This window comes from Ornithorhynchus anatinus, chromosome 11 (assembly GCF_004115215.2).
Source record: "Ornithorhynchus anatinus isolate Pmale09 chromosome 11, mOrnAna1.pri.v4, whole genome shotgun sequence".
In the NCBI taxonomy this organism is placed as follows: Eukaryota; Metazoa; Chordata; class Mammalia; order Monotremata; family Ornithorhynchidae; genus Ornithorhynchus; species Ornithorhynchus anatinus.
The window spans coordinates 53,836,669-53,860,597 of record NC_041738.1 but is presented as its reverse complement, the minus strand read 5'-3'; the positions used below and the strand labels follow the sequence as shown (position 1 = coordinate 53,860,597).

The window sequence follows — 23,929 nt, the reverse complement described above, 5'->3', positions numbered from 1 at the left end:
CTTTCAGCCAGACTTCCACATCCCTGGACCCAGGGCTGCTTTTCCTTTTCCCTGTGACCCCGGAAAACCCTAAGGGCCGGATCTGGATTCCCATTCTTCCCCCAATCTTGGGTCCCAAAATGGGGGGAAGGGGATGGAATGTGCCAGCTGGAGCTTGGGCCCAGGTTGGGCACCCAGGTTGTACCCAGGAGGCGGGCACCCCCTCCCCCTTCCAGGTCTTCTCTGCCAGGCCCTTCCTAGAGCCAGCCCACACCGATGCCCCTGTTCAGGCTACTGCTCATTGAGGGATTTGGCTTGGGAGAGTGAAGGGGAGAGACAATAAGATAGCCATCGGGTTGGTTGCCCCCCCCAATAAAAGACTTTTGAACCCTTCCAGCCCTGCCCTCTCCAAACAAAACCCAAACTTTTCCTCAGAAACTCCACCCCCCAGCTCACCCCAACCCCAACCCCAGCCGCCGGCAAGTTGAGTCAAGAGGAGGATGAGTCAAGAGCAACCTGGGTCCCTCCATCCCTCCCTCCCTCCTCCTGCCCCCCACCTTCTTGCCCTCCAGGTGCTGGGCGGGGGGTGGGGAGCCCCAGAGAACAGACTGGTTCCAGGGTCCTGACAACCCCCACACCATGCCAGTGCTCGGCCCAACCTTCAACCCCGGTGGAGGGGGTGCCAGCCTTGAGGGAGAGGGATAGATTTGGGAGACGGGAAATCCTGGGAGCTGCGATCTCTCTCCCTGGAGGGGGGTGCGACACACAAACAGGCCGCAGGTGTGAGTCACCTGCGTCGGTGGGGGGAGGGGGAGAGGAGAGCATGGGGGCCACCAGATCTCATCCCAGGCAATGTCCCACACTCTTCCCCCACAACCCGAGCTCATCTTGGACAGAGGAAGGATTGCCCAGCCCCCATTCTCACTCACAACTGCCAAGGAATTAAGGGGAATCAGAGGAGGGTGAGGGGAAGGGCAGCTGGATGGCATCAGGGCCACAGCCAGTTTGGCATTCCAACAGCCAGAGTGGATCGGCTTCTGGGCACCAAGTTGAGCCAACCTCCACCACGACGTGTTGGCCTGAAGTGTGGGGAGCAGGGTTTCCCCCATCCCCGACCAACACCCAACTCTCATGGGCACCAAAAATGCCACCTTTCCCTCCCAACTGCTGGAGACACACCCTGGGCACCTCCCTCGTAGGTCTCCCAGCCAGCCCTCGCTGCCCTCACCCAGACAACTCTATCTCTGGGGGACAAACAGCAGGGCCCCGACCCCTTGCCCCCACTGCAGCTGGCAGCCAGGGTGTGGGTGCTGTACTCCCTACCTAGGAACAAAGGTAGAGAAGCAGCGTGGCCTAGTGGGTAGAGCTTCAGGGCCTGGGAATCAGAAGGACCTGGGTTCTAATCCAGGCTCCACCCTCGTCTGCTGTGCGACCTTGGGCAAATCACTTCATTTCTCTGTGTCTCCGTTACCTCATCTGTAAAATGACTGTGAACTCCATGTGGGACATGGACTGTGTCCAACCTAATTAGCTTTTATCTCTCCCAGCACTCAGTACAGTGCCTCGCACAGGATAAGCGCTTAAATACCATTTAAAAAAAGGGCAAAGATGGCACCATTGCTTCGGGCATTGCCTAGACATTGCCTAGGCAATGCGAGAAGCAGAGTGGCTTAGTGGAAAGAGCACGGGCTTGGGAGTCAGGGGTCATGGGTTCTATTCCCGATCTGCCACTTGCCAGCTGTGTGACTTTAGGCAAGTCACTTAACTTCTCTGTGCCTCAATTCCCTCATCTGTAAAACAGGGATTAAGACTGTGAGCCCCAGGTGGGACAACCTGATGACCTTGTATCTATCCCAGTGCGTAGAACAGTGCTTGGCACATAGCAAGGGCTTAACAAATACCATCGTTATTATTAGACCAAGAGAGCATGACCTAGTGGACAGCACCCAGGACTGGGAATCAAGAGACCTGGGTTTTAATCCCAGCTCTGTCACACGCCCGCTGGGTAACCTTGGTCAAACCGCTTTGCTGCTCTGAGCCTCAGTTTCTTCATCTGCAAAGTGGGGATGAAATTACCTTTTCTCTCTCCTTAGACCGTGAGCCCCAGATGGGACAGGGGCTGTGTCAGATCTGACTGTACTGAATTTATCCTAGTACAGTTCTTGGCACCTAATAAGTGCTTAACCAGGACCAGTATTATTATTGTCATTATTACTGTAAGAGGACAAGTGCCTTTCGAGTTGGGAAGTGCCCCTCCAGCCAGGGGCCTGAGTGATGGGCAGAGGCAAGCAGTCCCCAGGGAGTCCCCAAGGCTGGGAGCCCACCCCCTCCCCCGCTCCTGCACAGCTCCCACGCAGTTCCCTCCCCCGTCACTTCCGCTTCCGCGCCGGGTTGGAGATGGTGAGTCAGGCAGTGGGCGCTGCTGGGGGCAAAGGGCAGCCCAGGGGACAGGAAATCCCTACCGGGACCTCCACCCCCAGTCTGGGGACTTCCAGATCCCGGGGCCTCCCCACCCTCATCAGTTCCCGTCAGTCTCCCCGAGGCCCCCCACCACCCAGTGCCATGCAAATGCAGATGTTTTTAGCTGGGGGGTTTCCGGGGTCAAACCCACCCCCCCACACACACACCCAAACACACACACATGGCCTTGGAGACCCTGCTAGGAGCTGGGCAGGCCTGGATCCCAGCCACCTCCTAGTGGGCTACCGGAGAGTTTGCTGGGGAAGCCCAGTAGGGAGCCTGTTTTTGTCTCTATCTGTTGCCAAATTGCACATTTCAAGTGCTTAGTACAGTACTCTGCACATAGTAAGCACTCAATACATACTATTGAATGAATAGAGAAGGCAGGGGACTAAGGGGGAGAAAATGACTGGCTTGGTTGAACCTAAGCCAGCCCGGGAACCTCTCCCCTCACTCGCCCCCAGGCAGCCACTGCTAGGCCTAAGGTACTCAGCGTGGGTTTTCCATTCCCCAGAGCACTGCCCAATCGTACCATGCCTTCCCTCTTTACTCAGGGATGCCCCCAACCTTCAAAAGAGCCCCTCACCCTCCTCTCCTCCCCACAAGGGCCCCTGGAGTTGGGCCTGGAGGGGTCGAGGGGCAGGAGGAGGAGAAGTCTGGGCAGGAGACGCAAAGGATCCAGGCACAGCGGGGACCAGGCGCAAACAACCAACACAGGAAACCACAGCCCACCCCCGCCCACCCCACCCTCCCACCCCACCCCACCAAGCCCAGGCCAGAGGGGCCCCACCGAGGGGAGCCAGGAAGCAGAGAAGGTTGGGAGCAGCTCCGGGAGTCTCTGAGAACCAGCATGGAGAGACAAGGCCTGCCTGGGTTCCCCCTCCCACAGAGGACAAGTGGGATCAGAGGAAGTAGTACACTACCCTCACCACACCCCCCTCCCCAACCTCCTCCACGCCCCCCCAATTGAGGGCGAGTGAATAGGGCAGACTCGGTCCCTTTAAATCCACCGAAATCCTGGGCCTGGCCCAACCCCAGCTCAAGTTACACAGGAAGGAGATCAGGATCCAGGGGGCAGGCTGCCTCAGAGGCCGGAATGGTGCCCGGCCTCCCCAAAATATCTGCCCTCCGCCTGCCCGCCCTGCTGGCACTTCCTGTCCCTCTCCTCCTTGTCCCCCCTGCTGGGCACCCGTACCTGGGCTGGAAGGGCAAGCCCAGCTGTGCTCTTCTCTGCCCCCTCCAAGGCCTCACTCCCCAGAATGGGGCACAGGTTCTCTGGGCATGGCTGCCCAGGGACAAAAGCGGTCCAGCTCTACCTGTTTTGGAGGGCAGGCATTCTCACAAACCCAGATCTGGGGGGCACCCCGTTTCTGCTCATGGCCAACCCCCAAGGAGTTAAGCGTACCCGGGTTGGGGGTGGGGGGGATGGAAGAGGCAGGGAGTCTCCTTAAAGTAGGGAACAATAGGACCATTGTGGGAGGAGAAGAGTGCGGGCAGACTCCTGGCACAGCCCCCTTTGCCACAGGGAATAGTTCTGCCCACCCCCCAGGTGCTGCCGGAGAGCAGGCCACAGGCTGGTGGCAAGTCAGGACCACCAGCGGCTGCCCTGCCCTGCCCCTCTGGCCTCCACTCTGCCCAAGTGAGGCTTATTACCCTCGGATGCTTTGCCACCCGCCCCAGAAATGACCCTGGCACCTGCCCCCAGATGGAGGGGGGTTTGGCTGTGGATGAATCCAGGTCCCTGGGTGACCCTCTCTGCCCACAAAGTTGGGCATCAGAAGCTTCAGAGCCAAAGGTGGGGTCAACAGTGGGTACTGAAGAAAGGGCTGGGACAGGAACCAACCCTCCCCACAACATCAAAGAGGTGGGGAGGCCAGAGGGGGGCTGAGGAGGCAGAGACAGTGCCCAGGGGTCTATAACGTGGCAAACCTGGGCCATTGGTGGCTAGGGCTCGTGGGTGAGACACAGATTTGGACAATCCCCCGTCCCAGCCCCCTGCTCCTGACAGGTGGGGGAGTGGGAAGGGGGGGCGGTCCCAAGAGCCTGAGAGGTCAGCTCCTGAGGAGAGAGGCCCTAGAGGCTGGCCCATGACCCCAGCCTGCCCTCCCAACTGGACTTCCCTCCCCTCAGCCCAAATGGGGGGGGGGGGCGCCGCCAGGGGGCTCAGGCATAAGGGTATCTACCCAGCTGGGCCAGTTGGGCCCCCGGTCTTCCGTTGGTTGTGGAGGAAGGGAGATTGACTGGCAAGAAGACCCTCCTTCACCCATGCTCCCCTCACTCCTCAGACAGACCACTGCCCAAGGCTAACCTCTGGTTAGCAAAGTGGGCTAACTCTCATTTCCCCTCCACTAGCCCTTCTCCCAGCTCCAGCCTGCTTTACAAAGCTCCTTCCTAGCCAGCCAGCAAAAAAGAGTTTTCTTTTCTCCTCAGAAGCCCCCAAGAGTCTTGCCCTCTCCCTACTGGTCTCCCCAGGCCCTGCCCAGAAACACTCTCTATTCCCCCTTTTCCCATCCCCGGGGTCGCTCTGCTTACCCCCTTCCCAGAGTCCCCACTCTGCGAAACCTCAAATCCCAGGGCGGAGGAGGGTTAATGGGGGCTGTGGAGACCCCATAAAGGGTTAACCCAGCCCTATAAATATCGGGCTCCCAGCAGGGCTAGCTTCTCTCCGGTCTCTCCGGCCATCTGTTCTGTTCTCTCTCTCTCTCCTGCTCACATTGTAATATCTGAAACCAGCCTCAAGTCCCCAGCCCACTCCCAAAATAGCCCTAGGCGGCTGGGGGGAGTACATGGGGGGGGGGCTGATCTGGGCGGGGGGCCACAGGAGGGCAGGGGAAGGGCCAGACCCTCCTGGAGGAAGTAGCAGGAAGGAGGAGAAGGGGGCTGGCCAGACAGAGTTGCCCACCCCACCCACTTGTGTCCTGGTCTAGAGCGCCCAGAAAGGAAGGGCACGGAGAGCTGGTGAAAGCTTCTGGAGGGTCTGCTGGGAGCGGGTGACCGATGCCGCCCCCCGCCCCCGGGGCAGCCGGCTAGATAGGGGCACCGCCAGGGACCCCGGCGTCCTGGCGCCTGGCCACTGGCACGGGGAAGGAGTCGGGCCGTTTCCGCCTCTAATCCCGGGCCGCGGCCTCCACGTTCCCCGCGTGGCACACCGGCCACCTGTCCCAGGGTCCTCTCCTCGACCGACCCCAGCCGTTCTGGGGACTCTGCCTTCCGCCCGCTTCACACCCATTGCACCTCCTGGGCCCCCCACCCTCATAGCCCTTTGGACCCCAGGGCTGAGCTGCTGCTGATGAGGGTGGTATTTATTAAGTGCTTACTGTGTGTCAAGTACTGTTTTAAGCGCTGGGGTAGATGCAAGGTAATCAGGTTGGACACAGTCCCTTGTCCGACCTGGGGCTCACAATCTTCATTTTACAGATGAGGTAACTGAGGCCCAGAGAAGTGAAGTGACTTGCTCAAGGTCATGGAGCAGATAAGTAGCGGAGCTGGGGCTAGAACCCAGGTCTTTCTGCCTCTTGGGCCTGTGCTCTATCCACTACATCATGTTGCTTCTCTTCTGAGCTGCCAAATCTGCCTCCTCTCTGCCCTCCACAAGGGTCCTGTGGAATCCTTTAGGGTCAGAGTTCGACCCCCACCCTCGCCATCTGAACCCAAATTAACAATTCCTCCCTGAGCCCAGCAGCTTCTCCTGGATGACCCCTACCCCCAGCCCTGCCCTCCTTCCCAATGGTCCCACACTCTCCTCTCTGGCACCTTTTCGATTCCTGGCATCCTGCCCCCCTCCTGCCCTGTCACCACCCCAGCCAAAAACCAAGATCCAGACTGGTGCCTGTGCCTAGGCTTCAAGGAATTCTGACCCTGCCAACAGCCCCCCAGCCCTCCAGGGGAAAACAGTAGGAAACCGAGGGTCCAGGAACACGGGCCCCAGAAACCTGGGCCCCCAGCAAGGGTTCCCCCAAACCCTTTGCTCACTGCAGTGCCCCTGAAGAGTAGCCCCTGGTGGAGAAGCAGCATGTCATAGTGGAAAGAACATCGGTTTGGGAGTCAGAGGATGTCGGTTCTAATCCCGGCCCCGCCACTTGTCTGCTCTGTGACCTTAGGTAAGCCACTTAACATCTCTGTGTCTCAGTCACCTCTTCTGGAAAAGGGGGATTAAGACCGTGAGCCCCACATAGGATAACTTGATGACCTTGTATCTACCCCAGCGCTTAGAACATTGCTCGGCACAGAGCAGGTACTTAACAAATGACATCATTACTATTATTATTATAACTTGATGACCTTCTATCTACCCCAGCATTTAGAACAGTGCTTGGCACACAGTAAGCACTTAACAAATACCATTAAGTAGTATTATTATTGGAGGGGAGGAGCAGAGGGAGTAGAAAAGGGGCAAAGGAGGAGGTGTCTCTCAGGGAAAGAGGCATCACATGGTTGGAACTGGCCCCAGGGGAATACGAGATCAAAACAAGGCAGAGTCTCTGCCTCCATGCCAACACTGGCACCCAGCCAAGGGGGCAAAGTCCCCCTCCGGTCCCCCAACCTTCCCTGTCCCGCTGGCCTCACACCCGTGAGGCCGGCTGGCAAGAGGCAGGGTTGAGGGGGCATGGGGTGGGGGGGCAGGGGGGTAGCGGAAGGGAAGGGGAGAGGCAGGCATGTATAGGTTACCATGACGATGCCAAAGCCATGCAGTCCTGGCTCCTCCACCTGTCTGGGCAGCCGGGAAGGAGCCATGCCATCATTCCAGCTGCCTTGGGGGCTGGGGACTGGGGTCAGTGCCAGCAGGACCAGTCTGGCAGGGATGGGGGCGGCCGTCCGAGGGCCAGAGGTGGGATCGGGGAGCGGTTCAGCCACCTATCAGGTGCCCTCCCCCCCCACCAACCTGAAAGAAAGGGCAGGGCGGTCGCGGTGACCCCCCCCACCCTCCCCGACTCACTATCAAGCCGAGGGCAAAGGTCACGCGGGGCCAGGCTGGGCCGCCCCACCCTTCCCCCACCACCTGGCTCCAGCCCCGGTCCTGTTGCCCAACTCACCTGAAAGGGACTCAGCGTGTCTGCCTCCGCCCAATCCAATCCCCCTACCCCTCCACGGCCTCCCCTGCTTCCCGGGGCAGCCGAATGCCCCTGGCGGACCTCGGTTTCTCCATGGGCCTGGGTGGCAGCCATCTCTGGGGGGGAGGAGCCCCTCCTCGCCCAAGGGGAAATCTTGGGACGGTTGGGGGCGGGGGGTGCCCTCAGGACACTCTCGGCTCTCCCGGGGGGGGGGGGCCCTGGAGACGTGGCGTAGGGGAGAACAGCGAGGCACCCGGTGTTTGTTGTGCATACAGGGAGCTGTTGCTAAGTAGGGAAGAAGGGGAAGAAAAGAACAGGAGGGTTGGGAGGTTGGGGGGGGGGTGGGGGGGAGAGGGGGCGGTTTTGTGGCCTGCCACCTTCCAGGACTGTGACTCAGCCAGCTGGGGCTGGAGCCACTGAGCACAGTGGGCTCTAGCAGACACTGGGTGGTGGGGGGAGGGGGAAAGGGTCTCTCTGGTCTCCTCTGGGAGGGAGAGTGGCCCACCTCGGCTTCAACTCCGGGGGTCCCTTCGGGCCCCCTGATCCAGGGCACAGGCCGAGCCGAGGGGAGGCAAAGTGACGGAAGACACGATCTCAATCAATTTCTTTCTTTCTCCCCTCCCCGAACAACCCCAGGATCCTCTTATCAAACAATGGTATTTATTGAGCACTTACCGTGTGCAGGGCACTGGACTAAGCATTTGGAGAGTACAATACTTGGCAAACAGGATTTCTGCCCACAGGGAGCTTACAGGCTATAGGGGGAGGCAGACATTAAAAGCATTGACAGAGGAAATGGGGTAGTGTAAAGATTTGGACAAAAGTGTTGTGGGGTTGGGGTGGGGTGACTATCAAGTGCTTAAAAGGGACAGATCTGAGTGCATAAGGTGGTCGGTCAGATGAGGTTTATGTACATATCTCTAATTTTATTTATCCCTTTGTTCTTCCCCCTTCCCAGCCCCAAAGCACTTATGTACATATCTGTCATTTTACTTATTTATATTGATGTCTGTCTCACCCACTCTAGACTGTGAGTTTGTTGTGGGCAGAGACTGTCACTGTTCATTACTGTATTGTACTTTCCCAAGCGCTTAGTACTGTGCTCTGCATGCAGTAAGCACTCAATAAATATGATTGAATAAGTGAATGGATGGGGGTGGGAGGGTGGGAGCAGAGAGGGAAACCTCCTGCCCTTGAAAGGATTACCTGGGGGCGGGGGTGGGGGGGCACCCAGCTTTTCTTCTGCAGGCCTGCAGACTGGCAATTCCCTCCATATTCTCAATCCAATGAACCCCCAAATCACTCTCCTCCTCGACCTCCAGCACTTATTCCCCCTCTCTTCCAGTCCAGAGAACTGTTCACTGCCTATCTGTTTACAGTTTCTCTAGACTGTAGGCTCCTTGTGGGCAAAGTCTACCAACTCCGATATATTGTTATTCTGTACACTCCTAAGTACTTAGTAGTAATAAGTACTTTTTTTTTTTGTCCATGTGTCTCCCCCGATTAGACTGTAAGCCCATCAGTGGGCAGGGACTGTCTCTATCTGTTGCTGATGTGTACATTCCAAGCACTTAGTACAGTGCTCTGCACATAGTAAGCGCTCAAATACTATTGAATAATAATAATAATGATAATGATGGTACTTGCACATACTATGTGTCAACCACTGTTCTATAAGCACTGGGGGAGGTACCAGGTAAACAGGTTGGTCACAGTCCCTGTTCCACATGGGCTCACACTCTTATCCCCATTTTACAAATGAGGTAACTGAGGCACAGAGAAAAGTGACTTGCTCAAGGTCACACCGCAGAGAAATGGCGGATCCGGGATTAGAACCCAGGACCTGACTCCCAGGCCTGTGCTCTATCCATTACACCATGCTGCTTCCCAGGGCTTAGTACAGTGATTGCCCCACCCCTCATTGCCCCCGACCATAGGAAGTCAGGGGAAGGTCCATGCCCTCACAGACCAGGGGATTCCCTCCCCCACCCCCAACCAATCTAACTACAGGAGTGTTTGTTGTGGGGGAGGGGTCCTGGTACGCCAAGCAGGTAGGGAGAAGCCTCACGGGACAGGTGGCCAAACTACGGCACCCCACCTTCCCCACATCTCAGAGTACCCATCCCACACTTAAATAAATAGCCATAATTTATTTTAAGGTCTGTTTCCCACTCTAGACTGTAAGCTCCTAGTCGGCAGGGAACGTGTCTACCAACTTTGTTGTATTGCACTCTCCCAAGAGCTTAGTGTGGTGCTCTGCACAGTAAGCATTCAATACATATTACTGATTGAATGGTTGTTTGAAGGTTGGGGCCACAACTTAAGGACAGAGAACACAGAGCTAAGCCCAGCCTCAGTTTCCCCCGACCAGTTGCCCCAGTCTTCCCACTGGACCACCCACTCCCCACCACTCAGGCCTTCCCGGCTCTCATCTCTCTTCTTACTCTGTTCTCTTCCCTGCTACCGCAGCCCTCTCTCCCCCAGTCCCTCCCCAAGACCGGTGGAGACTCTTCCTTGACCTTTCTGACACTCCTGGGATATGGCTATACCCAGGGACCAGGAGATAGGCCATCCCAGAACACGGCCAACAATAATAATAATAACTGTGGTATTTGTTAAGTGTTTACTATGTGCCAGGCACTGTATTAAGCACTGAGGTAGATTCAGGCTAATCAGGTTGGACACAGTCCTTGTTCATTCATTCATTCAATAGTATTTATTGAGCGCTTACTACGTGCAGAGCACTGTACTAAGCACTTGGAATGTACAAGTCAGCAACAGATAGAGACAGTCCCTGCCCTTTGACGGGCTTACAGTCTAATCGGGGGAGACAGGCAGACAAGAACAATGGCAATAAATAGAGTCAAGGGGAAGAACATCTCATAAAAACAGTGGCAAATAAATAGCATGGGGCTCATAAGATTAATCTCCATTTTACAGATAAGGGAACTGAGGCACAGAGAAGTGAAGAAACTTCCCCAAGGCCACACAGCAGACAAATAGCAGAACTGGAATTAGAACCCAGGTCCTTCTGACTCCCAGGCCACTAGGCCATTCTGCTTCAAGAGCCAATCCAGACCCCTAGACCCTCCCCAGCAAAAGACCCCCTCCCTCAGCAAATTCTTGTGGCCACAATCAATCAATTAATTGTATTTACTCCCTGCCCCTCACCTGCCCACAGCCACACATAGGGGTCCAGGAGACTTGCTTTCGAGCCCCTTTACCACCCACCCCATCCCGGTTCTTAGAAAGTTTGCCTGAACACCGCAGCAGGAAAGATGGAGGCAGACACTGAGAAGAACTATTCAACTGGGAGGAAAGGGAGAGCTAGAACGGAGGCCCACAGATGTCACCGGAAACCAGTTTGGCCCAGTCCCCCCCCCCCTTCACCCAAGGTCCTGAACCTTTGTCTTTTCTCCCCCACAGATCCTGGCATAACCTACCCTGGGACTCAGTTTCTAGTCCTGACATGCTAGGTGACTCTGGGGAAGTGTCTTTACCTCTCTGGACCTTGAGTGGTAACGTATTTCCTTTAGAGCAATCAGTCAGTGGCATTTACTGAGCTCCTAATAATAATAACAATAATAATAATGGTATTTGTTAAACGCTGACTATGTAACAGGCACTATATTAAGCACTGGGGTGGATACAAGCAAATGGGGTTGGACACAGTCCCCATCCCACGTGGGGCTCACAGTCTCAATCCCCATTTTACAGATGAGGTAACTGAGGCACAGAGAAGTGAAGTGACTTGCCTAAGGTCATACAGCAGACAAGTGGCAGAGCTGGGATTAGAAGTTATGACCTTCTGACTCCCAGGTCCATGCACTATCCACTATGCCAGGCTGCTTAGCTGGGTGGCAAACCCTTTACTAAGAGCTTGAGAGAGTACAACACAACACACCTGGTAGATAGGTTCCCTGAAAACAAGGAGCTTGCAGTCTAGAGGTGGAGATGGATATTAAATTGTGGATGTGTAGTTAAGTATTGTGGGGCAGAGGGTGGGTGACTATCCAAGTGCTTAAAAGGGACAGATCCAAGTGCCAAGGTGATGCAGAAGAGAGAGCAAGTACTCAGGGCAGTAAGGAGAAAAATCGTGCCCCTAGTAGCAACCCCTTCACCCCTCCCCACAAAAGAGCAGTCCTCATCTGGACAGGAGGAGCCCCAAAAGGTCAGTTGTGGGCTCCCATTTCCCACATGGAGAAGCCTGAGGGATGGAGTTGGTCCCAGGTGTCCACCTCTCCAGCCAGTCAGTGACCAAGCCATCTCAGGTGAGGAGAAGCCCCCTCAAAGGGTGTTCAGGATACCCTGAGAACGGAGGGGGACTCAATGGTGGTAACTGGCTGGGGGGTGGCCCCTCTCTCTCCCCGTCTTGTTGCTGGGCCCTGGTTGAAAGTTCACCCTGTCTCCACCAAACACACACTCTCATGCACACACACACCCCTCTTCCCCCATCTCCTCTCCTGCACCCCACTACCCTCGATGAAGACGTCACAAGCACCTGCACCACACTCAATGGTGTGCAACGGGCAGCAGCGGTGGGGTGGGCGTTAACAAGTGGGGGGCGTGGCTCACCTTCATCTTCTGGTATTTCTTATGCGCTTACTATATGCCAACAAGCCCTGTTTAGGTAGAGGCAAGCTAATCAGGTTGGTCACAGTCCCTGTCCCACATGGGACTCACAGGGCTAAATCTCCATTTTCCAGATGAGGTAACTGAGGCCCAGAGAAGTGAAATGACTTGCCCCAGGTCATCCAGCAGACAAGTGGCAGACCTGCCAGTGGAACCCAGGACCTTCTGACTCCCAGGCCCGTGTTCTGGCTTTAAAGATCTCCATCGACTTGCCCACTTCTACCTCATCTCGCTTCTCTCTTTCTACAACCCAGCCGGCACACTCCGCTCCTCTGGTACTGCTCACCTTCTCGCTGGGCCTCCATCTCTCCTGTCTCACCTCCGACCTCTGACCCACGTCCTGCCTCTCACCTGGAACGTCCTCCCTCCTCAAATCCCACAGATGATTACTCTTCCCCCCTCCTGAAGGCCCATCTCCTCCAAGAGGCCTTCCCAGACTAAGCCCCACTTTTCCTCATCTCCCACTCCCTTCTGCATCACCCTGACTTGCTCCCTTTGCTCTTCCCCACCGCCGACACGACAGCACTTATGTATATATCTGTCATTTTACTTATTTGTATTGCTGTCTGTTTATTTGTCCTGATAGCTATCTCTCCCTCTCTAGACTGTGAACTCGTTGTGGGCAGGGATTGTTGCTGCTTATTGTTGTAGTGTACTTTCCATGACCTTCCACTTAGAGAAGCAGCATGGCTCAGTGGAAAGAGCACAGGCTTGGGAGTCAGAGGTCATGGGTTCGAATCCCGGCTCTGCCACTTGTCAGCTGTGTGACTGTGGGCAAGTCACTTCACTGCTCTGGGCCTCAGTTACCTCATCTGTAAAATGGGGATGAAGACTGTGAGCCTCATGTGGGACAACCTGATTACCCTGTATCTACCTCAGTGCTTCAAACAGTGTCTGCACATAGTAAACGCTTAACAAATACCAACATTATTATTATTATTATTTCCTGTGGCTTAGTGGCAAGAGCCAGGGTTTGGGAGTCAGAGGTCCTCGTCCTAATCTCCGCTCCACCACTTGTCTGCTGGGTGACTTTGGGCAAGTCACTTAATTTCTCTGTCCCTCGCTTACCTCATCTGTCAAACAGGGATGAAGACTGTGAGCCTCACGTGGGACAACTTGATTCCCTTATATAATAATAATAATGGCAGTATTTGTTAAGTGCTATGTGCAAAGCACTGTACTAAGCGCTGGAGGATATAAGGTGACGAGGTTGTCCCATGTGGGGGCTCACAGTTTTAATCCCCATTTTCCAGATGAGGTAACTGAGGCCCAGAGAAGTGAAGTAACTTGCCCAAAGTCACACAGCTGGCAAGCGGCGGAGCTGGGATTAGAACCCATGACCTTTGACTCCCAAGCCCGGGCTCTTTCCACTGAGCCACGCTGCTCCTCACGCTATTTGTATCTCTCCCAGCACTTAGAGCAGTGCTTGGCACATAGTAAGTGCTTAACAAATGCCAACATTATTATTATAACTACAGTGCTCTGCACACAGTAAGCGATCAATAAATCGTGGTTTAGTGGAAAGAGCCGGGGTTTGGGAGTCAGAGGTCGTCGGTTCTAATCCTGTCTCCGCCACTTGTCTGCTGTGTGACCTTGGGCAAGTCACTTCGCTTCTCTGGGCCTCAGTTACCTCATCTGTAAAAATGGGGATTAAAAAAATGTGAGCCCCACGTGGGACAACCTGATGACCCCGTATCTACCTCAGCGTTTAGAACAGTGTTCTGCACAAAGAGCTTAAAAAATACCATAATTATTATTATTATGATTAAATACAATCAAATGAATGTATGAATGAATGGAGGGGATGTGGGAGCCCGGGGGGGGGGGGGGCGGGGGTGTGGTCTAGCAAGATCGGGGGCGTGGTAAGGGACCTGGGGGTGTGGTCTAGGAGGCTCTGGGCGTCGTCTAGGCAGTTAGGGGCGTGGTCTAAGAGGTTTGGGATTCATTCATTCAATAGTATTTATTGAGAGCTTACTATGTGCAGAGCAGTGTACTAAGCGCTTGGAATGGACAATTCGGCAACAGAGACAATCCCTGCCCATCGACGGGCTTACAGTCTAAGCGGGGGAGACAGACGGACAAAAACAAGACAACATCATCACGACAAATAGAATCAAGGGGATAGACACCTCATTAACAAAGTAGGGTAATAAAAATATATACGAATGAGCATGTGTTCTAGGAGCTGGGGGAGTGGCCTAAAATGTTATGGGCGCGGTCTGAGTCTTGGGGCGTGGCCTAGGCAGCTGGGGGCGTCGTCTAAATGGCTTTGGCTGAGGTCTAGGCAGTTAGGGAGCGTGGTCTAGGAGCTAGGGGCGTCGTCTAAGCATCCCGGGGCGTGGTTTAGGCCGCTCGGAAGCGGCGGCCTCGGCCAGGCCCCGCCCCCGGTCCAGGCCCCGCCCCCGGCCCGAGGGGCAGAGCTGGGGGAGGGGAGGGCCCGGCCCCCTGCCCGCCTGCGGGACCGACTCTGCCTGCTGGCGCCAACCCTGCAGCCCGGCCAACCCTCCCCTGCCTCTGCCCCTCATGCCCCCCTGCTTCTCTCCCTCAATAATAATAATAATGATGGTATTTGTTATGTGCCAAGCTCTGGTCTAAGCGTTGGGGTAGATGCAGGGTCATCAGATTGTCCCACAGGGGCTCTGTCTGAATCCCCATTTTACAGATGAGGCACAGAGAAGTGAAGTGACCTGTCCAAAGTCTAAGCCTCCCCTGCCTTGGCCTCCCATGTGCCCCCCGCCTCTGCCCCCAAGCCCCCCGCTCCTGTCCCTCAAGTCTCCCCTGCCCTGACCCCAAGGCCCCTCCCTTCCCCTAAGCCCCCTTCCCCTCAAGCCTCCCCTGCCCCTACTGCCCAAGCCCCCCAAGCCTCCCCTGCCCCTCAAGCCCCCCTTGCCCCTGCCCCTTCCTCTCCCCGAGGCTGAGATCCGGGCGGCCCCTCCGCCCTCCTCGCCGTCCGGATGGTCCGGGGTGGGCCCTTCCCCACCGTAAGGCCTTGCCCTCTCCCCGGTCCCCGCCCCCTCCCCGCGGGCCCCGGGGGCGTTGCCGGGCGGCTGCTCCGTCCCTCTCCACAAGTGGCCGCATGCCAGTCCTGGGAAAGGGGGAGCAGCCTAAGGGAGGGGCACCAGGGGTACCAGGGGCACCAGGGGCAGGCCATCCCTGCCGCAGGCCCCGGCCACGGAGGGAGACCCCGGCCACAGAAGGCCTCCCAGACCCGAGCTCCTGGGGGGGGCAGGGGGAGAGGGTCGTGGGGAGAAGGGGCGGCGGTGGGGGGAGGTTCTGCAGAAGGAGCCGGTGGCCGGGCCGCGCTGGCAAAGGAAATTCCAGCTTGTTGCTTCTGGCAGACGGGCCGCTGGCTCCTGGCACCCAGACAGCTCGGCCCGTGGAGGGCCTGCCCGCCGCCCGCCCCCTCCCCAGGCCCCGATTCCCAGGCCCCGGGGGAAGGAGGCGGGCGAGGCCGGGACCGGAGAGACAACGGGGGTGTCCACTGTCCTCGACCTCCCACCGGGCCCCGCTCTTCGGAAGAGGCTCCTTCTCGGCGTGGCCTGGTGGCAAGAGCCGGGGCTTGGGAGTCAGAGGGCGTGGGTTCCAGTCCCGGCTCCTGGCTCTCATTCATTCAGTCGTAATTATTGAGCAGTGACTGTGTGCGGAGTCCCGTACCAAGCCCTTGGAAAGTACAGTTCGGCAACAGAGAGGGACGACCGCTGCCCACAACGGGCTCGCAGTCTAGAACCTGACCTGTGCCTCAGTGATCTCATCTGGAAAATGGGGATTTACGACACGTGGGACAACCAGATTGCCCTGTATCTACCCCAGGGCCTTAGAAGATTGCTTGGCACAGAGTAAGCGCTGAACAAATACCTTTAATATTAGTATTCTCTGACAGAACTCAAGGCAGAGATTTCCTCCCTTCCCCACGCAGACCCGTTCACTGGCCCGTCCCCGGGGCCAAACTGGTGCGGGGTGGGGAGGGAGAGCGGGGGAGAGCTGGGACGGAGGAGGTAGACATACAACAAACAACAGGTCAGGCCAGTGTGTGGAACAATGAACCCCGCCCTGCCCCGCCCCACGCTCCCGGCCCCCGGGGCCGGCTGGGCCTGGCACAGCCTCCCGGCCCGCCTGCTTTCCCACGGCCCCTGCGGGGGAGAGTCCTACCCATCCCCTGCCCCTAACGGGACCGGGCCGGCTGGGGGCCCGGGGAGGGAAAACCTCCCGTTCCCGGTCCCGTTCTGGACCCCTCCATCGGGAATAATAATAAGTGTGGTATGTGTTATATATAAATGCTTACTCTGGGCCAGGCACTCTACCAAGCGCTGGGGTGGACGCGAGCAAATGGGGTGGGTCACAGTCTCTGTCCCACGTGGGGCTCCCAGTCTCAATCCCCATTTTACAGTGACTTGCCCAAGGTCACGCAGCAGACAAGTGGCGGAGCCCATGACCTCCGACACCCAAGTCCATGCTCTATCCACTGGGGCCGCGCCGCTTCTCCAAGCCTAGGAAGTGAGGAGGTGGGGGGGGAAGGTCCACCCCTGGATCTGGGGTCGAGTTCGGGGAGAAGAGGCGAGCTTCGACTCCGTGCCCCAGCCGGGGCCCAGGTTTGACATGTGGACAGTGCCGGGGATTCCAGAAGGCTGGGCCTCCACTATAGCCGCAGGGCACCCAAGCCTGAGGTTGACCGGAGGGTGGGCACGGCAGCCAAACCTGAGCTTCAGGTTGAAGCTGCAGAGAAGACTCTCACGCTCCGGCCACAAGAAGACTCCTCAACAGGAGGAAACTTGCTACTGGGATGCCAGGGTCCCGGCTCTGTCACTGGGCGGCTACCTCTGGAGCTCCAGCCCAGGACTCACAACCACCACATTAGCCACTCTGGGCTGCCTGGGGCAGCTTGCCCTGCCCAGAGACCCCCAGGGTCACGGTCGGGTCATTGGAGCGACAGACTGGTGGATAGAGAGCAGAGTAACCCTGTGGATAGAGCCCGGGCCTGGGAGTCAGAAGGATCTCAGTTCCGGGCCCAGCTCCGCCACTTGTCTCTGCGTGATCTTGTGCAAGTCACTTCACTTGTCTGTGCCTCAGTTCCTTCATCTGTCAAATAGGGATTAAGACTGCGAGCCCCATGTATGACATGGACTGTGCCCAACCCGATTAGCTTGCATCTACTCCAGCGATTAGAACAGTGCCCGGCACATAGTAAGCGTTTGACCAATACCACAATTATCCTTAAAACGATCTCCTCTATTTTGACGGGGGAATTGAGGAAGGGGCTGGGAAGACCAGGGAGGGGAGCAGCACCAGGCCAGGCTGACTCTAAACTGGGGCCACTCCCCACCGCCCCGAGGGGCTCCCTGCTCCTGTCCCCCACCCCCAGGCTCAGGGCCGCACCGTTCCCGCCAGCTCGGGCTGCTGGCAGGCAGCCCCCCTTACGTGGCGTCTCCTTTAATCTAAAGCAGGTGCCAGGGAAACCGGCCGCGGCCCCCAGCTCTCGTGGCTGCCGCCTGCTCAGTATCCCCTCCGCCTCCAACGAGCCCAGCCCCGCGAGGGGACGTGAAACCCTCCCCCGCCTGCTCCCCTGACGGAGGACCAAGCGGACCCACGATGGCTGGCCGGACACCCGGACCCTTTGCCTCATCAGCCAAACTCTGACCCCAAATCTCCACTGCATCCCCAGCCCCCCAGCCCTGGCCTCCACCAGATCCCTGACCCCAGCTGCCCTCCCCAAAGCACCAGACCTTGAATGCCAGACAGCCCCTCAGATATTACCCATCCCTCCCCTGACCCCTGACCCTGGTCGTCCATCCCCCTGAGGGAGGGTTCTCTCAGAGGCCACAGACTCAGCCAGCTCTCACCAGAAATGCCCTCCCTAAGAGCAAGAGTTCATCCAAGCCAGGGAAGCCACCCTAGCCCTGGCCACGACGCCAAACGGGTTTCTCACCCCAGAGGGGGCTTCCTGAAGTCACTGGGCACAACCTGCCCTGGGGTGAAGGGGAGGGCAGTTTCCCTATGGGGAGCGAGGCAAGGGAGGAAAGAAGGGAGGTGAGAGCCCTTAGACCAACTCTGGCCTTCTCTCCTCCCCTGGGCAGAGCCCTGCAGCAGTGACCGAGAGGCAGAGAGCAGAGTGAGGAAGCTCGCTTGTCAGTGCCCAGCCTCCTAATTATTATTATTATGACATTTGTGAAGCCCTTACTGTGTGTCAAGCACTGGGGTAGATGGAAGTTAATCAGGTCGTACATGGTCCCTACCCTACATGGGGCTCACAGTCAAAGTAGTGGGGAGAACAGGCATTGAATCCCCAGTTAACAGACGAGGAAAGTGAGGCACAGAGAAGTTGTAAAGAGGGTCGCAGAGCAGGCAACTGGAAGAGCAGGGATTAGAATCCAAGTCCACTGACTCTCAGGCCCATGCTCTTTCCACTAGGCCACCCTGCTTCCCTAGAGCAGCCACAGCCAGCCCATCCCCTTGCCCCCCCACCATCTCCAGCAGGCATCCTCAACGGGAGAGCTTAATACAGTGCTCTGTACACAGTAAGAGCTCAATAAATACGATTGACTGACTGACATGGCCGCTGACCCCAGATCCCACCGGGAAGCCCCAGGCCCAGGGACAACTGCCCTGAGGTGGTACGGGAAAAGGAGACAGAAGATGTCTTTTAGGGTGGGGGTGGGGGGGAGGGTCAAGGGGAAGGTCTGGGGGGAGGAAATCTCAGGGGGGACAGACCCCAGGAGCCACAAAATAGCCACCTGCCCCATTTAAGAATCAACTCCATCTCCCTAAGGAGGGAAGGAAGCAGAAAGAAAGACCAAGCCCTGCTCTGAGGCCAGGCCACCAAAGCTACTCTGGGGTCCGTTTTCTGGGCCCCGCCCCCTGTCTCCCATCCCCCACCTCCACCCCCCTACACATGGCTCACCTCTTAGGATAGGAAATTCTCCAGCAGCAGGCAGGGGGTGGAGAGGTGGGGGGGGGGATGAGAAGGGGTGAAGGGTCTGAGACCCCACAGAAAGGAAACCAGACAAACCGACACCGGCCCCGCGGCCCTGGTCGCCTCAGGCAGAGGCTGGCAATGCCTCCCGGATGCCTTCTGTGACTGGGCACTGCCCACGGAAAACCACCTCCCAGGATCCCTCTCCCTTCTCTCCCGCTCCCCCATCCCAAAAGACGAGACCGGGGAGATCCTGAGGAGTCTTGGGGGTCGAGGGACCCCGGATCTCTCGACCCCCTGAAACTGCCCCCCTGCAGTGGGTCAGGCAGAGACCTGGGGAGAGCTCCTATGCTGCACCTGGGTAGAGATGGGAAGGATGGGCACCACAGAGGCGCCCCCCCCCCAAGAGGTACCCCAGGCAGCAGGACGGCATGGGCTTCCCAGCACATTGGCATCCCCATGTGACTCGTGGGCAGGGTGGCAGTAGCCAGGGCCACAAGCCAACCCCCACCCACTGGGGTTCAGGGAGAGGGGCAGTGTCCACCGCCCAGGGGCTAAGGGGGGGCAACCCAACCTCCACGGCCGTGCCCCCCCTTAAATTGGGGACCCAGAGTTCCCCGGGGGGGTGGGGGGGACACGACTACATCTCCCAGAAGCCCTTGGGACTGGTGAACCAGTCCTCCAGCTGGTCAGGGGCCTTCCTCCTCCTCCTCCTCCTCCTCCTCCTCCTCCTCCAAGCTGGGGCTGCAGCCCGGCCCCCTTCCCCGCTCCCGCGGACCCTCGCCCACCCGGCCGATGGGGGTGAAGGCCTGCCCCGGCCCGGGAAGGTGGGCAGACACCTGGGGGAGACGATCAAGGCGACCCGGGCAGCACCCCCCGGGGGTGGGGGGGAAGCCCCCCGTCCCCTCCCCCCCACCTCCCCTCGACGGCCGCCCCCCTCGACCCTTACCTCGCTCGGCGCGGGGGGAGGGCGTCCTCACGCCAGGCCGGAGTTAAGTCCCATGGTCCGAAAGGTTATTTGTCTTTTGATCTTTTTTTCGATGATTATTTTTTTTTTTGTCTTGGAGGCGGGAGACGGCCTTCCCTCGGATTCCCGTCGCCTCGATCTCAACGGCGTCCGGAGCCGGGCGGGGGAGGCCGGGGGTCGCAGCGGGGCGGGGGTCCTGCCCTCCGGCCTCGGCGCATGGTCCTGGGAGGGGTGGGCGTCCCGGCCCCGCAGCCGCACCGTTCCCCTTCCTCCTCCTCCTCCTTCCTTCCTGCTCCTTCCCCCTTCCTCGGGAGGGGCCCGGGGTTTATTGTTGGCCTGCGGCCGAGGGTCCGGCTGCAGCCCCCCTCCCCTCCTCCTCCTCCTCCTCCTCCTCCTCCTCCCGGGGCGAGCGGGGAACCCAGGCGTCCAGAGGTCCGGCAGGCGGGAGGGTTGCGGGGGGCGGCTGCTGATGCTACATGTCCCGGGGGGTGTCCTCGGGGCCCTCCTCCTCCTCCTCCTCCTCCTCCTCCTCCTCCTCCTCCCCCTGTCCGTCTGTCCCCGTCTCTGGGCTCCTCTCCCAGCCCGAATAATCGCCGGGACCCAGCCTGCCTCCTTTCGCCTTCATACCAGAGCCGACAGAGGCCCCTGTCAAAATAAAAGCTCTCCCTCCCTCCTTCCCACCCCCCTCCCCCTCCCCCCATCCCCTCCCCCTCCCCCCCATCCCCTCCCCCTCCCCATCCCCGCCCCCCGCCCAGCCTGGCTCCCCCAGGCCGCCCAGCGGTCTAACTGGGTAAGGCGCCCGGCTGGCGGGGAGCTGGACTGGGGGGGGGGTGGGAGGGGGCGGGGGGCGGGGGGCGAGGGCGGGGGGAGGCGGAGGGGGAGGGGGGCGGGACTGGGGGAGGGGCCCGGGGGCGGGGCTGGGGGCTGAGCCCAAGCTGGGGACGGGGGCTGGGCCTGGGAGGAGCCGAGAGGCTGCTCTGGGGCTGGGCTGAAGCTGGGAGGAAGATGGGCTGGGCTAAGGAAGAGTCGAGGGGCTGGGGGCTGAGCTAAAGGTGGGTGGGAGATGGGCTGGGCTGAGTTAAGGAGGAGCCGAGGGTCGGGACTGGGGGCTGAGCTAAAGCGGGGCCTGGGAGGAGCCGAGCCTGGGCTGGGCTGGACTAAAGCTGGGTGGGAGATGGGCTGGTCTGGGCTAAGGAGGAGCCGAGGGGCTGGGCTGGGCTGGGCTGGGCTGGGCTGGGGGCCTGAGCTAAAGCTGGGCTGGGGAGGAGCCGAGGGGGGCTGGACTGGGGCCTGGGCTAAGGCTGCGGGGGGCTGGGCTGGGCTAAGGAGGAGCCGAGGGTCTGGGCTGGAAGCTGGGCTAAAGTTGGGTGGGAGCTGGGCTAGGGAGGAGACGAGTGTCTGGGCTGGGGGCTGAGCTAAAGCTGGGTGGGAGATGAGCTGGGCTGGGTTAAGGAGGAGCCGAGGGGCTGGGCTGGGGGCTGAGCTAAAGCTGGGTGGCCGATGGGGTGGGCTAGGGAGGAGCCGAGAGTCTGGGCTGGGGCTGGGCTAAAACGGGGTGGGAGATGGGCTGGTCTGGGCTAAGGAGAAACCGAGGGTCTGGGCTGGGAGTTGGGCTAAAGCCGGGTGGGAGCTGGGCTGGGCTAGCTGCGGAGCTCGAATGGAGGGCTGGGTTAGGTAAGGTCCCCTAGACTATAAACTCGTTATGGGCAGGGAAAGTGGCCGTTAATTCTGTTGTAGTCTACTCTACCAAGCGCGTAGTACAGTGCTCTGCGCATAGTAAGCACTCAATAAATACCATCGATCGACTGACTAGGGGGTGGCTGAGCAGAGCTGGGTTGGGATGCGGCAACCAAGGGTACTGCTGTGGGTGATTGGGTATCCTGTTTCTGCCCCCCACCCTTCCAGGTGCCCCAAAAGGGACAGCGAGGGAGAGCACGACCTAGCTTGGGCGGTGGAGAAGAGGGAGAGGGTCAGAGGTTCAGCCTGGTTCAGGTTGTTAGGAGCTTGGCTCTGGGCGTCAAGGGACGGGGAGCCCCCAGGAGAGGAGGTGGGGCCCGAGGGGGTGGCATGCTCCAGAACAGTTGGGGTGGAGAGGGCTACAGGGGGAGAGTTTAACTCGGCGACCCCCAGGTTGGAAGGAGAGCTCTAGGTCTCACGGGTCACCCCACTAACGGTGCCAAGCTAAAGGGCAAGGAGGGTCCCCAGCCGGTCCTGGCCGCCACCTGGAAGACAGCTGCCGGCCGGCCCGGGGGAGAAGGTCGGAGTGGGTACAGCTGGCAGGGCCTCGGGCGGGGTGCGGTGAGGGGTGTACCGCCGGGGACCCAGATGAGTCAGCCTCCTGCAGTGCCGCTGGGCATCACCTGGGGAGAAGAGAAGCCAAGGGAGCTGACCCAGGGCGGGGCGGGTATGCTGGGTCTGGGCCGGCGGGGAAGGCGGAATGGGGCAAACCAGTTGGAGGATTGTAGGGTTCATGTTCCATGTAGGCTTCGTGTTACATGTTTGACTCGAGGTCCAACATCTGGCACCAGGGGAATTCAGGCACTGGGGATGGGGGGGGGGGGACGAGGGGGGGACGGGGCAGCAGGAAGTCCAAGCGTTTTGCTTATTTGGTCCGGGGCACCAGGGAGCAGCCCCTGGGCTGGGGAGGGAGGGGCAGGGCCCGGCAGGGTAGGGCTGACCCATGACTCATTTGTCCCACAGAGGCTCAACGCTCGAGGAGGCTCAAGAATCCCGAGCTGGGGAATTCTATAGTCAGTGTGTGTAAATGCAAATACTGTGTGCAAGGTCATGGGTCAGAATGTGTCTCTGTTACTGGGGGACTACATGTGATTATGTAATCATCATAATAACTGTGGTATTTGTTAAGCGCTTACTATGTGCCAAGCACCGTTCTAAACACCAGGGTGGACGCAAGGTGATCAGGTCGTCCCACTTGGGACTCACAGTCTTCATCCCCATTTTCCCTATGAGGTAACTGAGGCACAGAGAAGTGAAGTGGTTTACCCCAGGTCACACAGCAGACAAGTTGCGGGGCCGGGATTATGTGACATGCAACGGGGTGTGAGAACATCAATGTGTGTGTGCCAGTGTCCTCCCGTGCCTGCATATGTGCAACTGGGTGTGTTCATGTGTGGGTGCGTTGGCTCACATGGACTGGTGCCTGAATGGGCGTGTGACCATGTGCCTGTTACATGAATGTGTTTTGTGTGGGACTGGGTATGTGTATGGTAATGTGTGCATACTACGGGGAGGGGGTGGGGCAACTGGATGTCCAAGCGCTTAGTCCAGGGCTTCGCACACAGTAAGCGCTCAAGAAATAAGAATGAATGAATGAATGTTTGTGTGTATGCGTGTGTGTGTACACGTCTGAATGAGCGTAAATGCGGGTGCGCGCTGAAGCAGAGTCGCTCCCTCTACTGGCCAAAATGGGAAACTACCTTGGAAAAAATAAGTGTAAATCTATTAGGCCACTGATTCTCCAAGAATTTCTGCGCGCTTCATTCCTTCAGTCGTGTTTATTGAGCGCTTACTGTGTGCAGAGCACTGGACTAAGCCCTTGGAAAGTACAATTCGGCAACAGATAGTGGCAACCCCTACCCAGCAACGGGCTCACAGTCTAGAAGGGGGGAGGCTGACCACAAAACAAGTAGACGGGCATTAATGCCATCAAAATAGATAAATAGAATTATAGATATATACACATCCTCAGTAAATACCGTTGGATGAATGAACATCATTTTAAAAAGTAAATTAAAAATACGTACAAATATACACAAATGCTGGGGAGAGGGGAAGGGGGAGGGCAGAGGGAGGGAGTCGGGGCGATGGGGAGGGGAGGAGCGGAGGAGAAAGGGCAGCTCAGTCTGGGAAGGCCTACTGGAGGAGGTGAGCTCTCAGTAGGGCTTTGAAGAGGGGAAGAGAGCTAGTTTGGCG

The 23,929-nt window shown here is 58.3% G+C and overlaps 1 protein-coding gene across 1 annotated transcript in view; it reads right to left on the bottom strand.

Moving 5' to 3' along the window:
• The window catches only part of BCL9L (BCL9 like), a 33,837-nt gene extending 13,183 nt beyond the window's left edge, over window positions 1–20,654 (bottom strand). Inside the window, exon 1 of the mRNA XM_029075690.2 lies at window positions 19,979–20,654. The gene's annotated coding sequence lies outside the window, so the exon portion shown is untranslated. The remainder of the gene's footprint in view (window positions 1–19,978) is intronic.
• Between the last annotated feature and the right edge of the window lie 3,275 nt (window positions 20,655–23,929).